At 41.8% G+C, this 25,566-nt stretch overlaps 1 protein-coding gene across 8 annotated transcripts in view; it reads right to left on the reverse strand.

The window, feature by feature from the left end:
• The window catches only part of ZHX3 (zinc fingers and homeoboxes 3), a 198,073-nt gene that overhangs the window by 155,936 nt on the left and 16,571 nt on the right, over positions 1-25,566 (reverse strand). For 2 of the 8 annotated variants that reach the window (XM_037811729.1, XM_037811731.1), the window contains exon 1: positions 6,881-6,991. The exons of 2 other annotated variants lie outside the window; for them this stretch is intronic. The gene's annotated coding sequence lies outside the window, so the exon portion shown is untranslated. Of the gene's footprint in view, positions 1-6,880; positions 7,011-7,617; positions 7,948-25,566 lie in introns of those variants that run through there. 4 more of the 8 variants (XM_037811730.1, XM_037811735.1, XM_037811737.1 and 1 more) reach the window with 4 other exon arrangements.

The following is a 25,566-nucleotide window of genomic DNA, read 5'->3' on the forward strand; positions in this document are numbered from 1 at the left end:
GGGACTAGCAAGGACCCAGAGGTTGCACATTTCCAAGCATGAGAGGAGAGGCTTTCCCAGGCCCTGGAGATACACCTTTAGTCCTGCCTGCTGGGAGCCACAAGAAGCCTCAGGACCCAGGCCTATTTCTGAAGCAAGTTTTCAACTAAAGGGCACATACACATACCACATACATACACACACAAAGAAATGAAACATTCAGCCTTGCTGCTAATGAGGAGTTTCTCTGTTCTTTGCCCTTGATGGACCATCTTCACCCAGAGGCTCCATGCCAGACCCTACAACCACATTTCCCAACTTGTCTAATTTCAAAGGTGAGGGTAAAAATATACATTCTCAGTTCCCTTCCCTAGGGATTCGAATTCAGTGGGCCTGGGAAGGAGTTTTGGAATTCTGTATTTTTAACATGATTTTAAGCCCCCTAGGTGACTTTCATGACCAAGCAAGTTTAGAAACATAATACTACATGCCACTGGTGGCTGCCCACTTGAGTTGAGATTCCTTCAGAAGCATAATAACCCTGGGCCAAGGATGACTCCTTCCGGAGAGACCTTGTAACCAATAAATCTTCCAGGTCACTGCTCTTCCACCTCCCTCCTGCAAAATCCCGATGCTTTGAGGCTCTTGCGGGCTGGCCTTAGCACCTCTCTCTGGCTGGTATCTCTAACCACTCCCAACCCATTCGCTGAAGACCTGGCCCGCCTTCTGCCTCCACACCCCTATACATCCTGACACCCTTCTGATGCCTTTTCTGACACACAGATAATCCAAACAACACTCCAACCTCTCAGTTACTTCACCTCCTTGATTTCACTCATCTATACTGAGTTCCCTTTATTTCACGCATTCATGTCTCTGGCAAAACCCAGGTACCTGCCATGCCCAACTCTGAAATCTTCCATTAACATGCTCCCCTCTGATCACATCCTCTTATTACTCCATCTCTCTGAATACACCCATTCCTTGACTTCAGGAAGACCTCTGGTCCTCCTCTCCTCCCCATTCAGCCTAGACATTCTTATCTATCATGTTAATCACTGTCTAGCCAACACCCTCAATTCCCCTGCTCTACCACTATGCTTCTGCCTCTTACCCTCTGCAAACTTCAACCCTGGCTCAATACAATTTTATGCTTTCCTGCTCTTAAAACCAGGCAGCTGAACGCTACTGACAACCCAATCAACCCTAGTCCCCTACTTCAGTGGAGACCTGCATACTGCCTAGAGATCATGGATATTGCCCCAGGTTCATTCTACTTCCTCCTGACCTCAATTTCATATCAAAACCTCCTAACCTCACTAGTATGTCAAACCTCCTCACTTCTCCTCTGGCCTCTTCCCACTTACATGTAGCAGACAACCTCACCTTCACAGAGATGATGGAAGCCACCAAATTAACACTCTCTCAAATGCCATCTCACCAGAAAATGCAAGGGTGCCCAAATATTCTGTCATAAGGACTGCCAAGCCCATTGGACCTGTAATGGTCTACTGTTCACTTGGTTATTTGCAGTAAGCTCCACAGTGGTAAGCAGTAGGCAGAAATGATGACACTGAAAGGGAAAAAAATATTATTGCCAGCCTCTCTAAAGACCTCTTTGCCCTGAGAATCCTTCTAAAGATGAGGAGGAGTTTAAAAAGAGAAAAACACTATCTTACCTCACAAGGATTTAACAAGTTCAAATTCAAACATAAAATTGGCACACATTAATAGAGAAATTATAAATAAATTCAAATAGTCAACTCCCTGATAATTTTTATGAGTTCAAAATCGGGGTCAGTAAATGAATAAATATAAATTGTTATTGTCTGCCTCCCATTCTTACCCAAATTCTAATTTGTTAATAGGGCTACAAGTCTTTTTCTGAGTTGTTTTTTTTTTTTCTCCTCCTTATAATACTAGCTAACATTGATTGGTTTGGGGGTACAGTTCTGCTCCTCACAATGTGTGTGAGATGAAAACTACCACTCACAGTTGATAAAACAGATTTAGGCATGTTAAGGAATTTGTCCATGAATCTATTAGAAAGTTACAAAGGTAAAATCAAAACATAACCTAAGAGCAAACTAACCTATGTGCTTTGGTATCATGGTTATTAACAGAAACTTCCCAGGAGAATGCAACATCTTAACTCAAGCTTTCTTATTTCTTATACTCCCATACATGCTTAGAAACACAAATATGATGAACCATTAAATAGTGGTATTACAGCATATCACACATTCATTCATTCCTATATTCATATTGGAAGGCAGTAATGAATAAGAGGGAAGGTTCTAAAGACTTATAGATTCAAATCCCAGCTCCATCACTTTCTTAGCTTTGTAACTTTAAAAAGCACAACTTCTTTAAGCTCAATTTTCTCAACTGCAAAATAGTACTGATAACCTAATAACAATCACCACTTCACTGGGTTCTCACAAAGACCAAAAGACATAATGTATGAACACACTTCGCAAGTCTAAAAAGACTTAGTTGTCATAATTATTATTTGAAATGTATTGAGGCCATATATCTACTGAATTCTAGGCAGAATGCCTAGAACCATAAACAGGGCAAAGCTGTCCCTGTCCTCACAGATCTTGCAGTCCACTGAGGGAGCAGATAGTAAAGAAGGAAATAAGTGAAATACTTGGAATTTTGGTGAAGTGTTAGGCAGGAAGTGCACCATGTGCCAACACAGAGGAAAACAGGGATGGAGCTACTATAGAAGGGGTGAGCAGGGACAGTACCTCTGAGAAGGGAACATTTTAACCGAGACCATATGTTTGAGAAGGATCTTTCTATGAGAAGATTAGGGGGAAGAGTGTCAGGAAGAAGCAAGGGCCTGCAAAAAGGAAGAGAGGAAATTGGCATGTTGGAGGAACTGATAATGCTCCAATCTGAGGGGCGCATGGCCAAGAGTAAGGATTTGGGCTGGAGAGGGAGGCAGGGGCCAGGTGCCTCAGAGCCTGGAGGCCAGAGTAAGAAGTATGGATTTGAGTCTAAGCGCAGTGGGAAGCCACTGAGCAGCAGAGTAACATAATCTGGTTTACTTTTTGGTAAGATCACTTTGGCTGCTGTTGGGAGAATGGATTAGAAGAGGGCAAGAGTGGGAGCTTGGAGACCAGCTAGGAGGCCTGGGCAGCTAACTATCTGAGAGAGGACAGTGGCTAGATGAGGAGGATGGAGGGAAGGAAGGAGTTGTGCTATTCTGGAAGCCAGGCTGACAGTCCATGCTGATGGTTTAGACATGGCATAAGGAAACAGGAGGAATCAAGGATGCTGTGCCAGTTTGAATGTATTGTGTCCCCCAAATGCCATTATCTTTGTGGTCTTGTGGGACAGACGTTTTGGTGCTGGTTAGATTTGTTTGGAATGTGCCCCACCCAGCTGTGGGTGGTGACTTTGGTGGGATACTCCCATGGAGGTGTGACTCCACCCATTCAGGGTGGGCCTTGATCAGTGGAGCCATATAAAACATGCTGACTCAAAGAGACTGAACAGAGTGCAGCTGTGAGTGACGTTTTGAAGAGGAGCAAGCTTGCCAGAGAGGAACGTCCTGGGAGAAAGCCATTTTGAAACCAGAACTTTGGAGCAGACGCCAGCCACGTGCCTTCCCAGCTAACAGAGGTTTTCCGGACGCCATTGGCCATCCTCCGGTGAAGGTACCCGATTGCTGATGTGTTACCTTGGACGTTTTGTGGCCTTAAGACTGTAACTGTGTAGTGAAATAAACCCCCATTTTATAAAAGCCTATCCATCTCTGGTGTTTTGCATTCTGCAGCATTAGCAAACTAGAACAGATGCCTTTCAGGTGTCTGTCCTGAACAAGGCAGTGGGCAGTGATGGACGAGATAGGGAAAGCCAGCAGGAGGAAGGGTAAGGAACAAGGAACACAGATTTGGACATCTGAGAGGGAGCCAGACAGATCAATTTTGGACATATGAAGCTTGCGGTTACTAGGAGGCAGCAAGCAGAAATAACAGGAAAGTGACAGCTAAAAATGCAAGTCTGGAATAGGAGAAAGTCCCAGGCGGGAGGTGCAACTGGGAGTCCTCTGCATCTACAGGATACTGGAAATGGATGAGATCATTTAGGAAGAGAATTTGAGAGAAGGGAGGTAGCCAAGCAAGAAAAGGAAAGAAATAAGAAGTCAGACTGGTAAGCTAAAACTGAGCAGGGTAATTAATGTAGCCCACAGAAAACCACAAAGAACTGCCTCAGTATGTGTTCAATAAATGCCTGTGGAACACATGAAATTAAATTCTTAACACATCCCCATTAGGCCTTTAAAAGAATAAAACTTGCATGAATTTTTTCCCTAAATTCTTGTATATTTGGAACATAAGGAAAACGAATATTTCTTAAGGTCCCCATTTGGATTGTGTTCAGAGATCTTTTTCCTTAAGAGCAAAAGGCAAGTGTTTCCCCTCCCACCCCCCAAATCTCACTAAACATAAAAGTAGCCTACATGAAATTTAAGTCCTTAAAAAGCTTACACTAACATTATAGCCCCCTTGTAAAAAACATGCCCCAAGATACAACTTTCCCCATCCTTATAAATGAAAATACAATGGTATATTTTACTATAGATGCCATTTCATCTTTAAAAACGAAATTGGTACTTTTAGACAGTTTAAGAGCTACACAAGAGAAGTAAAATGCTCAAAAGGTCAAGGATTTATTTTAAAACATTAAAAAAAAATTCAAACCCTTAAGTATACCTGCTAGGCCATCTAAAAACTGATAAACAGAAAGTCAAAAAGGATAGAATTGCCAGGAAAATAAATAAATATATAGCCATTCCCCAAATGAAAACACATTAAAGCTGTAATATCTCTGAGTATCTTGACACAAAAAGCCCACTACAATCTTGAGGCTTATGCTATCACTGAGAACTACCAAATTGAAATCATAGCTATAAACATAACTGGGATACTTGATACTTTTCAAAGATTTCCAACGTAACAAGAGGTAATGCATACGAAGGAAAACCAGTAACATTTGCCAAAAATGTTCCTCCCATCAATTGTTCCAGTTAAATCAAGACTGTAATTCTTCTTAAGATTATGTGCCTCTTCTCAAATATGGAAAGGAGAAGAATATCTTGACTTTTTGAGGAATTGTTCATGATATGGCTACCCAAAAGTCTGAGGGGCTATCAGAAAGGTCACATGAATAGATAATGAGTGGGCATTCAGGCACTCAACAAATTCAGACTAAAAATATATTATGTACCAGGCCTTGTCCTGGGCCCTGAGAACATACTGGGGAAAAACGTCTCATGCTTTCAGCTTAATTTCAAGGGAGACATACAATAAACCAACAAATAAATACACATTTACTAAGTAGTGGTAAGTGCTGTGAAGAAAAATAAGGTTAGGTATGGGGACCAGGGGAAATTGGTATCTTTTATAAACCAGTGGTCAGGAAGGACCCGACAAGGTGGCATCTGAGAAGAGACCTAAGGGAAGTGAAGGAGTCAGCCACAATAATATTCAGGGACTTGAATTCTAGGTAGAGGGAACAACATAAGCAAAGGTCCTGAGGCCAGGGTATCCTTCAAATTTTTAAGGAATAGCAAAGAGAAATTTGTTAAAATTTGGTGAGGGTGGAGAGGTAGCCTGGTAGACCAGGACTTCAGATTTTACTTTAAGATGAGATGCTACTGAAGAGCTCTTAGCAGAGTACTAACATGATTTTTCTTTCCTTTTAAAAGAATCACAAAGGGAACTTACGTTCCTACTCTTAAAACCAATACAAATTTCTCATAATCTATTATAATTGAAGAAAAGTATCCAATAAAACAGTTTTAAAGTATGGCTGTATTGTTTTTTGTAAGAAAAAGTACTTGTAAATGGGAACAAAAAGCTAAAAAAAGCACTGAAATGTGCTTTACTTTGGTTTGTGGGACCACGGTCTCTTTCTAATGCTTTTCTTTGTTTTTCAAGTTTTCTGCATTAAACACAAATTACTTTTGTAATTTAAAACTTTATCTCACTCCATGAGACTGCCATAGTCTGAGATCTGACTTAAATACGAGAAAGAAAAAACAAAAAACATGGGGGAGCATTTTCTCCAAAAATTACTATTCTTGATAGGCAAAGTTGGACTGTCATGAATCACTGAACAAATGAAGCATTGCTCAATGTATCAAGGTCACAAAACCTACTTGGTTAATATGTTTATCATTACATAGTAGCTCTGTCTTCTACAGCAACTTTGATACCATCTTTTCAAGGCAGCAACAGAAGGGCCCTTTTCATTCATTTCCTAAGACTCTTTGATACTTCTTTGCTGCTTCTGGATTTTTCCACTGGATGTCTCTTAGAAACAAATTAAGTCCAAATAAATTGTTCCAGCTAATGAAGTGAGCTTTTGGCTCTTTCCCCGTGGTTGAGAATTATCCGGCAAATTACCAAGTGTTTTAGGATGAGTTTTCTTAGTTTTGAAATATTGCAATACTAAGTCACCACAAATAACCAACATCAAGAAAACAACATACAAGAACATGTATAAATGGAAACTACCTTAATCCCTTTTTAAATTGAGGATGTGTGGAAGCAGTATGAATTAACATTTAGGATATCTAGATAAATATATACCACATATTCACATATATAAAAACCGAAAGGAGTAGTACGCCCTCCTCCTCTACCTGACTCCTCCGTCCCTCACCTTTCCCCTCCCCGTAATCACATAAGTTTTTCACGGGGCACAATTCCAGAGCAACCACGGCTCAGAAATACAAACCATACAACTCAAAATGCCTCGAGCACTCCCAACACTTTCCACCCAAGCCCCGCATCCCACCCACTCCTCAATCACTTCTGAGAAGCTTCTCTGCACGAAAATCCCAAGCCAGGAAGGTTTAACGAGTCCCAAACTCCGCTCACACCTCATACCCAGCCTCCAGGAACTCCGGCCCAGGTCTGCTGTTCAGCTTGGGCAACTGAGTGGGCAAACGAGGGTCCCAGGATTCTACGGTGCCCCAGGCGGCTGAGTCGCGGCTCCGCTGCCTTCCCCGGGCGAGCTGACGCCCTTGACACCAGCGGCGCGGGCTGCCACATTCCAACAGGATGCCACGAGCCAGCGGGAGGGAGGCGAGGGGTGCTCGGCCGCTCAGCATCTCCGTCCCGCCCGTCGGGCCAGGGCGAGCGCGGCTCTCGGGCGCACACGCGGCGCTCACAGCCGGCACACACTCGGACACGCACTTGCCCGCGGTCAGGCAGGCATCTGCGGACGCCCCCATTCCCCCTCCGCCCCCCCGCCCCTTTTGCTCCTTTCCCAACTGTGTGGCCCGCGGGGGCTACACTGACCCTCAAGGGCCCACCCCCAGGACCCCGAGTCGCCCAAGCCCGGAGGGGGAGGGGAGTGATGACAGACGGGGGCGAAGGGCGGGCCTTCGGGGGGAAGGGGTGGAGCCTCCCCGCACGGGGGTGCTGGCGGCTGACAGCACGAGACCCGGGGCAGCGGGCGGGAGGGCTGCCGGATACCACCAGCAGGGCTGGGGCCGGGCGTGGCGGGAAGGAGCTTGCGCAGACACAGGCGGCTGACAGGCAGAGAGACACACAGACACGGGGGACTGACAGTCGCAGGGGGACACGGGGTCGGTGGGCCGCGGCGGGCGCTCACCTGGCAGCGGCGGCGACGGCGCCCGCGACCGGGCCGCTCTCCCCGCGCTCCGGGGCTCCCTCCCTCCCCCCCCTCCCTGCGGGCGGGCGGCGAGCGCAGGCCCCGCAGAGGCGGCGGCGACGCTGGAGCCGTGGACTGCTGAGCGGCGGGGACGCAGCTGCACCAACTGACTCTGGGCCGCTCGGCTCAGCTCGGCCGCGCTCGGAAGCGCTCGGCTCCGCTCGGCCCTGCTCGGCCCGACGGGGGGCGTGGCCCGAGGCCCCCCGCCCAGGTCGCCTCTGGCGCCCGGGGGCGGGGCTTCCCAGCGGGCGCGAGCCCCCTGACGTCGTGGGGAGCGAACCTCGCCCAGGACGCATGCGCGGGCGCCTGCCCTGCTTTTCGTCGCGAGGAGTCTCAAGGGGGCGGGGGAGGAGTGGACGGGGGGCGGATGCTGCGAACCCAAAGGTTCCCGGCTTTTGTACTTCATATCCTGGTCTTTCTAGGGGACCACCTAAGGAAGGTCACACCAGTCCACGCTTTCAAACGGATGGAGGCAGGGCAGACAGGCGACCTGCCCCAGCCCACCTCCTGAACTCCGAGTTTTCCCAACAAGCATCGCCTGGGACTGGTGTTTTCTTTTATGCTACCCAAAGCCTCACAGCAGTTTGTAATCTCTTCTTTTTTCTTCTAACAAACAAAACTTCTGATGACGGATTTTTTAACATGAAATCTCCCAGAACTTAAAAACTATCACGCATCCGTCAGCTTCCTCAGGTACAATAATTCTGTCCTTTCTTCACAGCTTCTTTTCTGCAACCTGTAACTACCTGGGGTGGGTGGGTGGGAACAGTTTTCTGAGTCGTTGTCACAAGTTCCATTTTGTTATGGAGCCCAAGTCTGTAGCCAATATGCTCTAAAACTTGTCCCGTTTTAGAAGACAGTGATGATAAACAAGAGCTCTGCAGTCTGGCAGACCTGAGATGAAATCCCAGATCTTCATGTTATTAGCTGGGTGACTTTGGACATGTTATTTAATCTTTCATCAATAAAGGGGTCATGAAAATATTAGAAACTAAGTCAATAGGATTATTGAAACGATTAAATGACTGTACACATTGTGCACAGTGCCTGGTGCATAGTAACCATTGACTTTAACTTCAGGTTGCATATAACCTTCAGATCCTAAAAAGTCGTGAACATATGCATGACTATTGAGCAATATGTCAAACTTAACATGTCCAGAGCCACACTCCTGAACTTGTCCCTTTCACAGTCTTTCCCGTCTCAGTTAATATCAACTCCATCCTTCTGTGGTTTAGGCCAAACCATTGGAATCATCTTTGACTCCTCTCTTCCTATTAGTCTGTCAGCTCTATCTTTAAAATATATTCTGCCTGGGATTGCCCCTTACCATCTTCGCTGCTACTACCTTCATCTGAGCATCATCTCTCACCTGGATTATTGCAGTAGACTCTTACCAGCTCTCCCTCATTTCACTTGCTCACATATTGCCTGTTCTCAACACAGCAGCCAGGGGGATTCTGTTAAAACCTAATTTGTTTCTCCCCTGCTCTCAATACCCCAATGGCTTCCCATCTCACTCAAAACAAAAACCAAAATCTTTTCAAGGGCCTCCAAGGTCCTTTGTGATCTGCCTCCCCTCCCACTCAGCCCATTACCTCTCTGACTGCATCTTCTTCCCCTCTGCCCCCTCGCACCATCCTGTCCCTTCTTGCTTCTAGAACTGCTTGTCCTATCTCAGGACCTTTGCATTTGCTGTTTCTTCCCCCAGATCTCAGAGAGGAATGTGCCTACACTTTTCCCTTCAAAAGTTACCTCCCAGAAAGACAATCCCAGATTGTTTTACTAAAATGTTGGGTCATAAACTCCCATTACAGTCTATCCCCTCATTCTCCTTTACTCTTCCTCATAGCCCTTATCACCTGAATATCACCTGTAGTGTTCCTGAGGGCAGAACTCCATTTGGTTCATCTGCAGCATCTGGAACATGGCCTGACATGCAGAAGGTCCTCAATAAAGATTTCTTGAATGAATGTGTGTGTATAGATAGGGGATATGTTACTCCAGTTGAACTTCACTTATTCAACAAACTTTTCTGAGCATCAGTTCTAAGCCAGGCACTATGAGATGCTGTCTCCCAATCCCTGTCAAACTCAGAATTTTGGAAGAAACAGACATGTAAAGAAATACTTCTGGCAGAAAACACTAGATGAATATGCTAACTGCTTTGGGAAGAACAGAGACAAACATAATTAACAGTATTTAGGAGAGTGTGGGAAGGTTTCCCAGAGGAGATGCCATTGGGGCTGGGTCTGAAAAGTTGAGGAGGGGACTCCAGGCAGAGGAAATAGATTGCCCACATGCAATTAATACCGTGATTTTACCCAAAGGGTCCAGATACAACTGAGTTAGGAGAGACGTCACAAATGTTTCCCCAAGGAGGCAATTTATTTTCATTTGAAAAAATAATTTAAGCAGATTCCCAGTGATCTTTATAATTATGTCACTCTCACTCACATTCTGATGAGCAGGAAACTTTGCCAGTAGTTGGTGCAAAGAATTACAACCTGTTGTTTATTTTATTGAGGTGGGCTACACTGTGTCTTTTTTGTGTCAGTTAGAGGCAGAGAACAGGCATAGGTTATTGGTAACCAATTGCGCCAGATTAAGGAAAATAAAAGGGGAATTTATCTTAAAACTTTTTGGAGTGGGGGAGGAAAGGAGTTTCTCAGAGGCCAAGGACAAGACTCCAACTAGGCTTCTGGATGGGTTGGAAGCACAGCAAGGGGAGTCCATGAGACTCTTACTGCAAAATTGTTTCCTCTGCTTCTAGGTAATACAACGGGACATACTGCTACAAACCACTCCCAAGTACATGATACAGTTCCGATTACCCAGAGAGAGACTAAAAATCCATACTCATTCCAATTCCAAACTCCAAGAGATGAGGCTCTAATTCGCCAAACTGGAGTCAGGGGCTCCCCCACCCCCAACGATAATGATCAGCTTATAGATCATGAAGGTTGCCAGGGACCCACCTCTGTAGATCAAGGAATAGGCAATTACCAGAAAAAAGGGGAATTGTTTTGAGTTAACGAGATACCACTGGTAAAACCCCAGGGAGACATATGATAGTGACACAGGAAATAATTACTGTGTTCCTGACTTCTGCACAGTGAGGAGACCTTTTTTTAGGTAACAATCAAAACAGGAAGTTGTTCTTTTCCCAACAACTGGACAAAAACTGGGGTGGCCTCCATAAGCCCACTATAGTGGGCACTGCAGTGACCTCCTGTGGTAGTTTGCATTAGTGCTAGCCACCAAATATTTCTGGTCTACCTCCCAGCCCATGATAAAATGGTTCTTCCTTACACTTTAGAGTGGAGAGTGGCATGTGACTTGGGTAGGTCCATAAAGTGTATGTCAATTCTAGGCCCAAACTTAAAAGGTTAGTAGGTGATCTGCCATATTCTCTTTCCCTCTGTCATAGCAACAGACAATGCTTGAGATGGTGGTAGCTTCATCAGTCTGTATCCCATAGTAAGTAAACATGGCATGGTGCTCCAAGCTGACCCATGATGGGCATGTGGTATGAGCAAGAAATAAACCTTTTGTCATAAAACCAAGATTTGGGCATGTTTGTTACCCAGCAAAACCTAACCTATTCTGACTGATGCACCTCTCCCAAGAGGCAATTGGGTGGGAAGAGCCTCACCTCCCACCTCTGGGTGTCAACCCTGACTGCTCTAAGCCATCTGAAGTAATTTCATCCACCTTGCATTGCTTTTGCCTATAGACCCAGGCTTTTGCATATCAGTGCCTGATATTCACTTCACCACAATAACGGGATAGGAGCCCCAGTCCATTACTGCTGCTCGTCTGTTCTCTGCCTGACTGGAATGCCCCATTTTTGGAAATGGGCTGGCATACCAATCACATGCAATTGTTTAAGGCCCAGACTCTTCCTTACCTGTGATCTGAGTGCTGACTGCTACTCAGAGTTGTGCACTGCTTAAAACTATAAATATGGCAGAATAACCCCAGAAGGAATGCTTTTGGTTGCACATAATAGACAATCCAATTCAAATTGGAATCAATAATAAAGGGAATTTAATGACTTGCGTCAATTTACGTGGTAAGGTGGGATTCAGGTATGCCTTGATCTGCACCACATCTCTGTTTCTATTCAGTTCTTTCTGCTTTTCCCTATTCCATGTGTTGGCTTCATCTTTAGGCTGGCTTCCCCGATGGTCTGAGGGGATAGCTGCCACAGCACATGATTCCCCACCGACATTCACGGAGTCCTAATAAGAGTAAGTGCCAATTTCTCATCAGAAACAATGGAGGCAAGAAGGCAATGAGAAAAAATGATTAAAGTGCCGAAAGAAAACAATTGCCAACCACAAATTTTATATCCAGCAAGCCTTTCTTTCAAAAATAAAGGAAAGATGAAGACACCCCCAGATTAGCAAAAGCTGAGTGAGTTTGTCACCAGTATACCTGCCCTACAAACAATGCTAAAGGGAGTTATTCAGATTGAAAGAAAAGGACACAAGACAGTGATCAAAGCAGCATAAAGAAATAAAGACATCTGGTAAAGGAAACCATATGGTAATTACAAATGCCAGTACTAAAAGATTGCATGGGGGGAGGGGCATGTAACTCCACTTTTGGCTTCATACATGTTCTAAAATGCAAATGCATAAAAAGTAATGATAAATTTACAGTTTTGGACATACAAAATAAAAGGTATTTTGTAACAAGTACAACAAAAAGGTGGGCAGTATAGGGTATAAGAATAGTGTATATGTATACTATTGAAGTTAAGCTGGTATCAAGTCAAATATGAATGTTATAGATTTAGAATGTTAAATTTAAGCCCCATGGTAACTATAAAAATATGTAAAATACATACAGAAAGTAAGAAGGGACTCAAAATAGTACAATACAAAAAAATCAAATAAATATTAAAGTAGGCATGAATGGAAGAATTACAGGACAAAAAAGGCATAAGACTTACAAAGACAAATAGCAAAACGGCAGAAGAAAGGCCTGTGTTATCATTATATACTTGAAATGTAAATGGATTAAACTCTCCAGACAAAAGGCTGAGATTGGCAGAAAGGATAAAAAAGCATGACACAACTGTATGGTGTTTACAAGACATTCATCTTAATTCAAAGACATATATAGGTTAAAAGTGAAAGGATGGAGAAAATATACAAAAAAGAGCTGGGGTAGCTATACTAATATCAGATAAAATAGACTTTAAGTCAAAAACTGTTAGGAGGGACAAAGAAGGTCCCTATATACTAGTAAAGGGGTTAACTCAACAAGAAGACATAACAATTACATATGCACCTAAAGGCAGAGCCCCAAAATATATTAAGCAAATATTGACAAATTTGAAGGGACAAATACGTGATTCTACATTAAAAATAAAGGACTTCTGTTCTAGTTTGCTAATGCTGCCAGAATGCAAAACACCAGAGATGGATTGGCTTTTATAAAGGGGGGTTTATTTGGTTACACAGTTACGGTCTTAAAGCCATAAGTGTCCAAGGTAACACATCAGCAATTGGGTACCTTCACTGGAGGATGGCCAATGGTGTCCGGACAACCTCTGTTAGCTGGGAAGGCACATGGCTGGCGTCTGCTCCAAAGTTCTGGTTTCAAAATGGCTTTCTCCCAGGACATTCCTCTCTAGGCTGCAGTTCCTCAAAAATGTCACTCTTAGTTGCACTTGGGATATTTGTCCTTTCTTAGCTTCTCTGAAGCAAGAGTCTGCATTCAACGGCTGTCTTCAAACTGTCTCTCATCTGCAGCTCCTCTGCTTTCTTCAAACTGTTCTGCTTGGCTGTAGCAGCTTGCTCCTTCTGTCTGATCTTATACAGTGCTACAGTAATTTAATTCAGACCCACCCTGAATGGGCGGGCCAACACCTCCAAGGAAATTATCCAGAGTCATCACCCACAGTTGGGTGGGGGCACATCTCCATGGAAACACTCAAAGAATTAAAATCTAATTAACACTGATAGGTCTGCCCACACAAGATTACATCAAAGATAATGGTGTTTGGGGGACATAATACATTCAAACTGGTACAACTTCACTCCAACGCTTTCAATAACAGATAGAACACCTAGAAAGAAGATCAATAAGGAACTAAACCTAATAGACATACATAGAACACTTCACCCAACAGCTAAAGAATACAGATTCTTCTCTAGTGCACATGGATCATTCTCCAGGATAAGCCATATGTTAGGTCACAAAACAAGTTTCAATAAATTCAAAAATACTGAAATATACAGTGTATCTTCTCTGAGCACAATGGAATAAAGCTAGAAAATAACAGGAAGAAGTAGAAAATTCACAAATATGTGGATATTGAACAGGTCAAAGAAGAAATCACAAGAGAAATTAGGAAATTTCTTGAGGCAAATAGAAACAAATGTACAACATGCCAAAAGCTTGTGGGATGCAGCAAAGGCAGTGCTGACAAGGAAATTTATAGCTCTAAATGCTTATTAAAAATAAGAAAGATCTCAACTCAGAGACCTAACAACCGGAGAACATAGAAAAATAAGAGTAAACTAAACGAAAAGTGAGTGGAGGGAGGGACATAGTAAAGACTCAGGCAGAGGTAAATGAACTAGGGAATAAAAAATAAATATATAGAATCAACAAAACCAAAAGTTGGTTCTTTGAAAAGATCAATAAAACTGACAAACCTTTAGCTAGACTGACAAAGAAAAAATGAGAGCAGACACAAATTACTAAAATCAGAAATGAATAGGAGGACATTACTACTGAAAGAAATAAGAAGGATTATAAGAGGATAGTATGAACAACTATATCCCAACAAATTAGATAACCAGAGGAAATGGACAAATCCTAGAAACACACAGACTACCCACACTTACTCAAGAAGAAACAGAAGATCTCAATAAATGATTAACTAGTAAAGAGATTGAATCAGTCATCAAAAAACTGCCAAAAAGAAAAGTCTGAGACCAAATAGCTTCACAGGTGAATTTTACCAAACATCCCCAAAACAATAAACACCAATCCTGCTCAAACTCTTCCCAAAAAAACTGAAGAGGAGGGAACACTCACCAACTCATTTTATGAGGTCAACATCACTGTAATGTCAGATAAAGACATCACAAGAAAATAAAATTACAGACTAATATCCCTTACAAATACAGACGCCAAACTCCCCAACAAAATAACAGCAAACTGAATCTGGCAGCACATTAAAAAAAGTATACACCACGATCAAATAGGATTTATCCTAGGTATGCAAGTGTAATTCAACCTAAGAAAATCAAATATAACACACCATGTACTAGAACAAAGGAAAACAAACAAATATGATCATCTCAATTGATGCAGAAAAGGCATTTGATAAAACCTAGCACACCTTCTTGATAAAAACAAACAAACAAACAAAAAACTTAGAAAACAAGGAATAGAAGGAAACTTCCTCAAGATGGTAAAGGGCATATATGAAAAATCCACAGCTAGCATCATACTTAATGGTGAAAGACTGAAAGCTTTCTATCTAACATCAGGAACAAGGCAAGGATGCCCACTGGCACCACTGCATTCAACAATGTACTAGAATTCAAGGCAGAGAAATTAGACAAGAAAAAAAAAAATAAAAGGCATCAAAATTGGAAAGGAAGAAGCAATTTTCTGATTAAATGATCCCATATATAGAAACTCTTGAAAAATCCTCAAAGCTACTAGAAATAATTCAGCAACGTGGCAGGGTACAGGAGCAGTACTCAAAAATCAGTAGTGTTCCTATACACTAGTAATAAACAATCTAAAGTGGTAATCAAGAAAAAATTCCATTTACAATAGTGGCTAAAAGAATCAAATATCTAGGAATAAATTTAACCAAAGATGTAAGGTCTTGTACATGGAAAAAACTATGAAACATTGCTAAAAGAAATCAAAGAGAACCTAAATAAATGGAAAGATTCCATGTCCATGAATTGGAAAACTAAATATCATTAAGTTGCCAATTCTACCCAAAGCAATTTAGAGTCAACACAATCCCAATCAACATTTCGACAGCCTTCTTGCAGAAATGGAAAAGCCAATCATCAAATTTATATGGAAGGGTAGCAGGCCCCAAACAGCCAAACCATCTTGAACAGGAAGAATGAAGTTGGAGGACTCATACTTCCTGATTATAAGACTTATTACAAAGCTACAAGAATGAAAACAGCATGTTACTGGCAAAAGGAAAGACATATAGACCAATGGAATTGAATTCAGAATTCAGAAATAAACCCTCACATCTACGCCTGATATACATATTTTTTTTTAACCAAGTTGCCATGTCCACTTAATGAGGAAAGAACAGTCTCTTCAAAAAACGGTGCTAGGTGAACTCACTACCCTCCCCACTATGTGGGACATGACTCCCAAGGGCGTAAGTCTCCCTGGCAACACAGGACTGACTCCCAGGGATGAGCCTGGCCCCGACTTCATGGGATTGAGAATGCATTCTTAACCAACAGGGGGAAAAGAAATGAAACAAAATAAAGTTTCAGTGGCTAAGAGATTTCAAATAGAGTCGAGAGTTCATTCTGGAGGTTATTCTTATGCAGTATATAGATACTCCTTTTTAGTTTCTAGCGTACTAGAATAGCTAGAAGGAAAACCTGAATTTATTGAACTGTAATCCAGCAGACTTGATTCTTGATGATGACTGTATAACTATATAGCTTTTATTGGGTGACTGTGTGTGCTGGTTTGGATGTATTATGTCCCCCAAAATGCCATTACCTTTGATGCAGTCTTGTGTGGGCAGGAATCGTATTGGTATTGACTGGGTTGGAGACTTTTGATTGGATGTTTCCGTGGAGATGGGATCACTCAATTAGGAGTGAGAACTTTCACTGGATAATTTCCATGGAGGTGTGGCCCTGCACATTCAGCATGGACCTTGATTAGTTTACTGGAGCACTACATAAGCTCAGACAGAAGGAGCAAGCTTGCTACAGACAAGAGGGACACTTTGAACAACACACCTGGGAGAAAGCCATTTTGAAACCAGAACTCCAGAGCAGACGCTGGCCACGTGCCTTCCTAGCTAACAGAGGTTTTCTGGACGCCATTGGCCATCCTCCAGTGAAGGTACCCGATTATCGATGCATTACCTTCGACAGCCTTAAGATTGTAATTGTGTAACCAAATAAACCCCCTTTTATAAAAACCAATCCATTTCTGGTGTTTTGCATCCCGACAGCATAGCAAACTAGAACAGATTTTTGTACGAAAGAAGTGGGGTGCTGCTGAGTTTGCAAATACCAAACATGTTGGAGTGGCTTTTTAAATGGTTTCAGGGAAGATTCTGGAAAAACTGTGAGGAGCTTGATAGAAAAGGCCTAAACTGCTTGGATGAGACTGTGGAAATATGGACTCTAAAGATACTTCAGATGAGGCCTTGAGCGGAAATAATGAATGTGTCATTGCCAACTGGGAGAAAGGCAATCCTTGTTTTAAAGTGGCAGGGAATTTGGCAAAATTGCGTTCTGATGTCTGATGGAAGGAAGAATTTGAGAGTGAGGAGCTGGGATACTTGGCTGATGAGATTTGGAAACTAAAAGTTGTGGATATAGCATGCTTCTCCTTGCAGCTTATAGTAAAATGCGAGCAGAGAGAGATAAACTTAGAACTGAACTCTTGGGTTCAAAGAAGCCAGAAACTGATGTTTTGGAAAATTCCAGGCTTCCAGGGGGCAGAACCCCAAAAGCTACAGCTGCACATGAGGATTTAACCAAACATGGAACCCAGCCGCCACTTTAGTACAAGCCAGGATTGGAGATGGAGTTATCCAGAAAGGATCTGTGGAAAGCCCTATTGTCTGATGGCTTTGACCCCTGTGTGCTTCATGCAAAGCCAACAGAATTTTTGCAAGATCTTTATAGACAGAGATGCTATACTGGAGGAGACAGATAAGGAACAAATTGAAGGAAAAAATTCTTCAAAAACAGAGCCATGGAGGTTGAGGTCTAGAGTCAAGAGGTCTCAGGCTGGGAGAGCAGAGTGGCCCACATGCATAGAAAGGGTGAGTTTGCCCTGGAGGTCGAGGCTGGGCCTTCTGCCTCAATGCTCAGGAAGAGTTTTGCCACCCCAAGCCCCAAAGACGGTGGAGCACATTCCCAGGGAATTGAGGAGAGCCTGGCCACCGCCCCATTGTTCGGAGAGGGTAGAGCCTTTGAACCGGAGAGGCAGAGTCCAGGTAGCACCCCAATGTTCGAGGAGGGTGGGGCTGAAAAGGTGGTCTCCCCAATGTGTGGATATGTTGGAGCACTCACCCCAGCATTTGGAGAGAAAAGGGCTGCCACAAAAGCCTTTGGAAAGGATTGGACTCCCACTCTCTTAAGCCCCAAGGATAAAATGTCATTCTCTAAATGACTCTCAGACTTCGAAATCTAACGGAGTTTACCCTGTGGGTTTTAGGAATTGTTTTGGTCTCTTAAACCCTGTTTTCCTTTCAGTTTCTCCTTACGGCAATGGGAATGTTGATCCTATGAATGTCCCTCCTTTGTATATTGGAACCAGATAACTTGTTCTAAGTTTCACAGGTTCAGAGCCAGAGGGGAATTTTGCTTTTGGACAGACCATGCTTATAACTGATTTTGATGGGATCTTGCACTTAACTATTGTTACTGAAATGATTTAAGTTACTGTGATACTGTGGTGGGATGAATGTATTTTGTATATGGAAAGATCATGTCATTTTGGGGTCCAGGGGGGTGGAATGTGCTGGTTTGGATGTATTATGTCCCCCAAAACGCCATTATCTTTGATGCAGTCTTGTGTGGGCAGGAAATGTATTGGTGTTGATTCGGTTGGAGACTTTTGATTGGATGTTTCCGTGGAGATGTGATCACTCAACTATGGGCGAGATCTTTCACTGGATGATTTCCATGGAGGTGTGGCCCTGCACATACAGCATGTGCCTTGATTAGTTTACTGGAGCACTACATAAGCTCAGACAGAAGTAGCAAGCTTGCCACAGACAAGAGGGACACTTTGAACAACACTCCTAGAAGAAAGCCATTTTGAAAGAAGAACTCTGGAGCAGATGCCAGCCACATGCTTCCCACCTAACAGAGGTTTTCCAGATGCCATTGGCCATCCTCCAGTGAAGGTACACGATTGCTGATGTGTTACCTTGAATACTTTATGGCCTTAAGACTGTAACTGTGTAACCAAATAAACCCCCTTTTATAAAACCCAATCCATTTCTGGTGTTTTGCATCCCAGCAGCATTAACAAACCAGAACACCATGTGATTGTGAGAAACATTTATCCAGTGTATGGGCAAATGAGTAATAAAATGAAGACAAAAATATATATAAATAATAGGGGGGATAAGGGGTATGGGATGTTTTGGGTGTTACTTTTATTTTTATGTTTTTCTTTATTTTGGAGTAATGGAAATGTCCTAAAATTGACTGTGGTGATGAATGCACAACTATATGATGATACTGTGAGCCACTGATTGTATACTTTGGACAGATTACATGGTTTGTGACTATATTTCAATAAAATTGCATTAAAAACAGTAATGGAAAACTTGGTATACATGTACAAAAGAATGAAGATGAAACCCTACCTCATACCATATGCAAAAATTAACTCAAAATGGACCAAAGGCCTAAATAGTAGAAACAAAACTATAAAACTCTAGTTAGAAGAAAATCTAGGGAAGCATCCTCAGGACCTTGCATTAGACAATAGCTTTTTAGACTACACCAAAAGCAAGAGCAACAGAGAAAAATTAGATAAACGTGACTTCATCAAAATTTAAAAACTTTTGTGCATTGAAGGACTTCAAAGACACCCTACAGAATGGGAGAAAATTTGGAAATCACATATTTGGATATATCCAGAATATATAAATAAATCCTACAACTCAATAATAAAAAGACAAACAACCCAATTTAAAAATGGGCAAAAGACATGAATGGACATTTCTCTAAAGAAGATTCACAAGTGAACAAGAAGCACACAAAAAGGTAGTCAACATCACCAGCCATTAGGGAAATGCAACCCAAAACCACAATGAGACACCATTTCACACTCACTAAAATGGCTACTTCAAAAAAAAAAAAAAAAAAGGAAAATAACAAGTGTTGGAGAGGACATGGAGAAATAGAACACTTGTGCATTGCTGGTGGGATTGTAAAATGTTGCAATCACTGTGGAAAACAGTTTGGCACTTCCTCAGAAAGTCAAGTATAGAATTACCATATGACCCAGCAATCCCACTTCTAGGTATATACACACAGAAGAATTGAAAACAGGGACTTGAACAGATATTTGCACACTGGTGTTCACAGTGGCATTATTCACAATTGCTAAAAGATAGAAGCAACCCAGGTGTTCATCAACAGGTGAATGGACAAACCAGATGTGGTATATACATATGATGGAATACTATTCAGCCATAAAAAGAATGAAGTTCTGACACATGTGAAATACAGATGAATCTTGAAGACATCATATTGCAAGAAATAAGCCAGACACAAAAAGACAAATAATGTATGATCTTACTGATATGAAATAATCAGAATAAGCAGATTCTTAGGGTCAGAAACTAGAATACAGTTCACCAAGCAGAGGCAGGGAGGATACAGAGTCAGCAGTTAATGCTTAATTGGTACAGAATTTCAGTTTGGGGTAGTATAAAAGTTTTGGTAATAGATGGTGGTGATGGTAGCATAACACTGTGAACATAATTAACAGCAATGTATAATATATTTGAATGTGATTAAAAGGGGAAATTTTGGGTTATATATGTTACTAGAATAAAATGTGTTAAAAAATACCATAGGACTGTACAACAAGAACAGTGAGCCCTAATGTAAACTATGGACTATAGTTAATGGTACAATTATAATTATATTCTTTCATCAATTGTATCAAAAGTATCACGCTAATACACAGTATTATTAAATAGTAAAATTCTGTGTGTGAGGGTGAGAAATTATTTTCTGCATGATTTTTCTGTAAACATGCAACTTCTCTAATAGAAAAATTATTTAAACACTTAAAAATTAAGGTGAAATAATGCCAGCAGGCCTGCACAACAAAAAATACTAAAGGAAGTTTTAATGCTGGAGAAAAATGATTCCAGGTGGAAGCATAGATCTATGCTTGATCAGAACAGAATGAAGAGCACAGGAAAGGGTAAATACATGAGTTAATATAAAAACTATTGTAAATTTTTAAAAAATTATTTAATATTTAAGGCAATAATAACAATGACAATGTATTGGAAGATTCGTAACATGTAGAAGCAAAATACGTGACAAAAGTATAGCAAAGTATTGGAACAGTAAAAGGAATTGCACTATTATTAGGTTCTAACACTGTATGGAAAATTGTATAGTACTGCTTAAAGATATACCACAATAAGTTAAGTATGCATATCACAGTCTCTGAAGTAACCACTAAAAATGTAAAATAAAATGGAGGTATATCTAAAAATCCAGTAAAGGAGATAACTTAAAAATATTTGACTAGGATGAGACCAAGAAGATAGCAGCCTAGAGAGGAGTGGAAGTTAGTTCTTTTCCCTGGAACAACTAATAAACAACCAGGAACAACTAGTAAGTAATCTGGAATAACTGCTGGGGGACAATCGTGATGGTCCACACATTTGTACACCAATCTGAATTGGGAGGAATGCCTGAGATCGCAGCATAAAATCTGTAAGTAAAAACTGTGGATCCAAGCTGGAAGCCCCCTCCCCCCATGGCAGCCCGAATTGCAAAACCTCACTGTGATAGAGAGCAGCACTCACTGAACAAGTGAATATACCTCAGTCCAGCTCCAACTGGGGTTTTAATTAACAAATGTGGACTGCACAATACAAGCTACAAATCCCCAACTGACCTTAAAGAGCCAGAGGACTTCTCTGTCTCTGGAGGGGGAGCCCAGGGGACCAGCTGCTATCTCTGGCCAGCAGATGAAGCTGGGAGGGCCATGGAGTGGCGCTGAAGGGGGTTTTCTGTCCCTTTTCCTCTCTCTCAACCCAGGCGGCTCAGTGGAAAAAGCCGCAGCCATTTTCATTTCACAGCACTCTGACCCAGACAGTGGTACAGATAGCAGAGTCAGAAAGACAAAGAGCCTATTGAAATGCTGATGATCACTGCCTATGGGGTATATCTTCCCTAAGAGGAAGGAGGTGGTGCCCAGCCCTACTACCAGCCTCCTAGTCAGAACCAGACCCCAGAGCCTGGGGAAAAACAGCCAAAACAGAAACTAAGCAGGCCACACCTCCTTATACCAGTCAGGATCGACAGGCTGACAGATGCCACCTGCTGGGCAGGTTAGGAAAAGCACAGTGGCTAGAGGCTTCACAGGGTGTGTTAATCTTCTAAGACACACCCTCAGGGAAACCTGATACTGAATATTGCCCTCTTCTGAGATCTGAGCCCATTCTGGCCTGGGAAAACCTGATTGGGGTAACCAAGGAAACCAGATGCCTAGACAACAGAAAACTACAACCTACACTAAGAAAAACAAAGTTATGGCACAGTCAAAGGAACAAACTTACACTTCAACTGATACAGGAATTGAAACAACTAATGCTAAATCAATTCTAAAAGTTTAGAGAAGATATGGCAAGAGTGATGAAGCATATAATGAAAACATTGGGTGAACATAAGGTAGAAATTGAAAGTTCGAAACACAACTGGCAGATTCTATGGAAATGAAAGGTACAACACAAGAGATGAAAGACACAATGGAGACATACAACAGCAGATCTCAAGAGGCAGGAGAAAACACACAGGAATTGGAGACCAAGACACCTGAAAGCCTAAACACAAAAGAACGATAGGGAAAAGAATGGAAAAATAGGAGCAACATCTCAGGGAACTGAATGACAACATGAAACACATGAATGTATGTGTCATGGGTGTCCCAGAAGGAGAAAAGAAGGGAAAAGGGGCAGAAGCAATAATAGAGGAAATAATCAATGAAAATTTCCCATCTCTTACGAAAGACATAAAATTACAAATCCAAGAAGTGCAGCGTACCACAAACAGAACAGATCCGAATAGGCCTATGCCAAGATACTTAATAATCAGATTATCAAATGTCAAAGACAGAGAGAGAATTCTGAAAGCAGCAAAAGAAAAGCAATCCATCACATACCAAGGAAGCTTGATAAGACTGTGCAGATTTCTCAGTAGAAAACATGGAGGCAGAAGAAAATGGTATGATATATTTAAGATACTGAGAAAGAAAAACCACCAACCAAGAATCCTATATCCAGCAAAACTGTCCTTCAAATATGAGAGAGAGTTTAAAATATTCTCTGACAAACAGACAATGAGACAGTTTGTGAACAAGATACCTGCTCTACAGGAAATACTAAAGGGAGCACTACAGACAGAAAGGAAACGACAGGAGTGAGAGGTTTGGAACACAATTTTGGGTGATGGTAGCACAGCAAAGTAAGTACACTGAACAAAGAGGACTGTGAGTATGGTTGAAAGAGGAAGGTTAGGAGCATGTGGGACACCAGAAGGAAAGAGGAAAGTTAACGACTGGGACTGTAAAACTCAGTGAAACCTAGAGTGCTCAACAATTGTGATAAAATGGACAAATATGTTTTTACATGAGGGAAAACGAATGTCAACCTTGCAAGGTATTAAAAATAGGGTGGTATTGGGGGGAAAATACAATCACTGCAAACTAGAAACAATAATTAACAGAAACATTGTTTTATGCTTCCTTTAATGTAACAAAGGCAATATACCAAAGCTAAATGCATATAAGTGGGGGACATAGAAGAGGGGTATGAGACTCTTGACATTGGTGATGTTGTCTGACTCTTTATTCTATTTTAGTTTAATACCATCTTTCCTTTTGTTGCTTTCTAGCTGTCATGGTTTTTTTTCCCCCTCTGAAATGGCTTTTTATTAAACAGCAAAGCAGAATCACAACACAATTTTCTAATGTTTGTAAATTAGGTCACAAAAGGGATGCAAAATGTTTGCAGTACGACTATTATATATTCATACAGCTAAAGTCATTTATTGAATTTTACTTGTACCAATACAAACATAAGATTATTATTCCATGATTAAAAGTGGCTCAACCTGCCCTACCTTGATGGTTGCTAACATGCCCACAGACATAGGGGACTGGTGGTTTGATGGACTGAGCCCTCTAACACGGGATTTGCCCTTGGAAAAACTGTTGCTGCAAAGGAGAGGCTAGGCCTCCCTATAATTGTGCCTAAGAGCCTCCTCCCGAATGCCTCTTTGTTGCTCAGATGTGGCCCTCTCTCTCTAGCTAAGCCAACTTGAAAGGTGAAATCACTGCCCTCCCCGCTACGTGGGATCAAACACCCAGGGGAGTGAATCTCCCTGGCAATGTGGAATATGACTCCCGGAGAGGAATGCAGACCCGGCATCGTGGGATGGAGAACATCTTCTTGACCAAAAGGGGGATGTGAAAGGAAATGAAATAAGCTTCAGTGGCAGAGAGATTCCAAAACGAGCTGAGAGGTCACTCTGCTGGGCACTCTTATGCACAATATAGACAACCCTTTTTAGGTTCTAATGAATTGGGGTAGCTGGTGATAGATACCTGAAACTATCAAACTACAACCAAGAACCCATGAATCTTGAAGACAATTGTATAAAAATGTGGCTTATGAGGGGAGACAGTGGGATTGGGGGGGCCATGGGGCTCACACTCCCCTTTGTCTAGTTTGTGGATGGATGAGTGGAAAGGTGGGGGAAGGAAACAAACAAACAAACAAACAGACAAGGGCGCCCAGTGTTCTTTTTTACTTTAGTTGCTCTTTTTCACTTTAATTATTATTCTGGTTATTTTTGTGTGTGTGGTAATGAGGGTGTTGGGGATTGATTTTGGTGATGAATGTACAACTATGTAATGGTACTGTGAACAATCGAATGTATGATTTGTTTTGTATGACAGCGTGGTATGTAAATATATCCCAATACAATAAATATTAAAAAAAAAGTGGCCCAAATCTAAAACCACAAGCTATATTAGTGGATCTATCTTCCTATTATAACTAGCATTTTAACATTACTTCTGCAAAATTTTTAATTTTTTTTCTTTTTTTCTTTTCCTTTTGTCTCTCTAGCTTTTTTGACTCTTTCTCCTGCCTTGTGGAAGAAATGGAGCTGTCCTTATATAGATAGTGGTGATGGCGGTGAATACATAAATACGTGACTATACAGGGAACCATTGATTGTTTACTTAGGATGGAATGTATGGTGTGTGAACAAAACCGTGTTTAAAAAAAATGGGTTGATGAAGAAACCTTGAGGGCACTATATTGAGTGAAATAAGTCAGACACATAAGGACAAATATTGCAGGGTCTCACTGATATGAACTAATTATAATATGTAAACTCATAGACATGAAATATAAGTTACCAGGATATAGAGCAAGGCTAAAGAATGGGGAGCAGTTGCTTATTATGAGCAGAATGTTCAACTAGGTTGAACTTGTGTTTGGAAATGGACAGAGATGACGGCAGCACATTGTGAGATTTAACTAACAGTGCTGAAAGGTGTGTGAATGTGGTGGGAAGGGGAAGCTCAGAGTAATGTAAGTCACCAGAAAGAAAACTGGAGGTTAAAAGATGGAATGTATAAAACAGTGAATCCTGTGGTGGGCAATGTCCGTGATTAACTGTACAAATATTAGAAATCTCTTTCCTAAACTAGAACAAATGTATGACAGTATAACTAGAAATTAATATTAGAGGGGCATATAGGGAAAAAATATTCCTGTTGCTAACTATATACTACAGTTAGTAGTATTTTAACATTCTTTCATCAACAGTAACAAATGTACTATACCAATACTATGAGTCAACAATGGAGGGAGGGGTGGCTGGGGTATGGGAGGATTCGAGT

Source organism: Choloepus didactylus, chromosome 19, assembly GCF_015220235.1.
Source record: "Choloepus didactylus isolate mChoDid1 chromosome 19, mChoDid1.pri, whole genome shotgun sequence".
Classification (NCBI taxonomy): domain Eukaryota; kingdom Metazoa; phylum Chordata; class Mammalia; order Pilosa; family Megalonychidae; genus Choloepus; species Choloepus didactylus.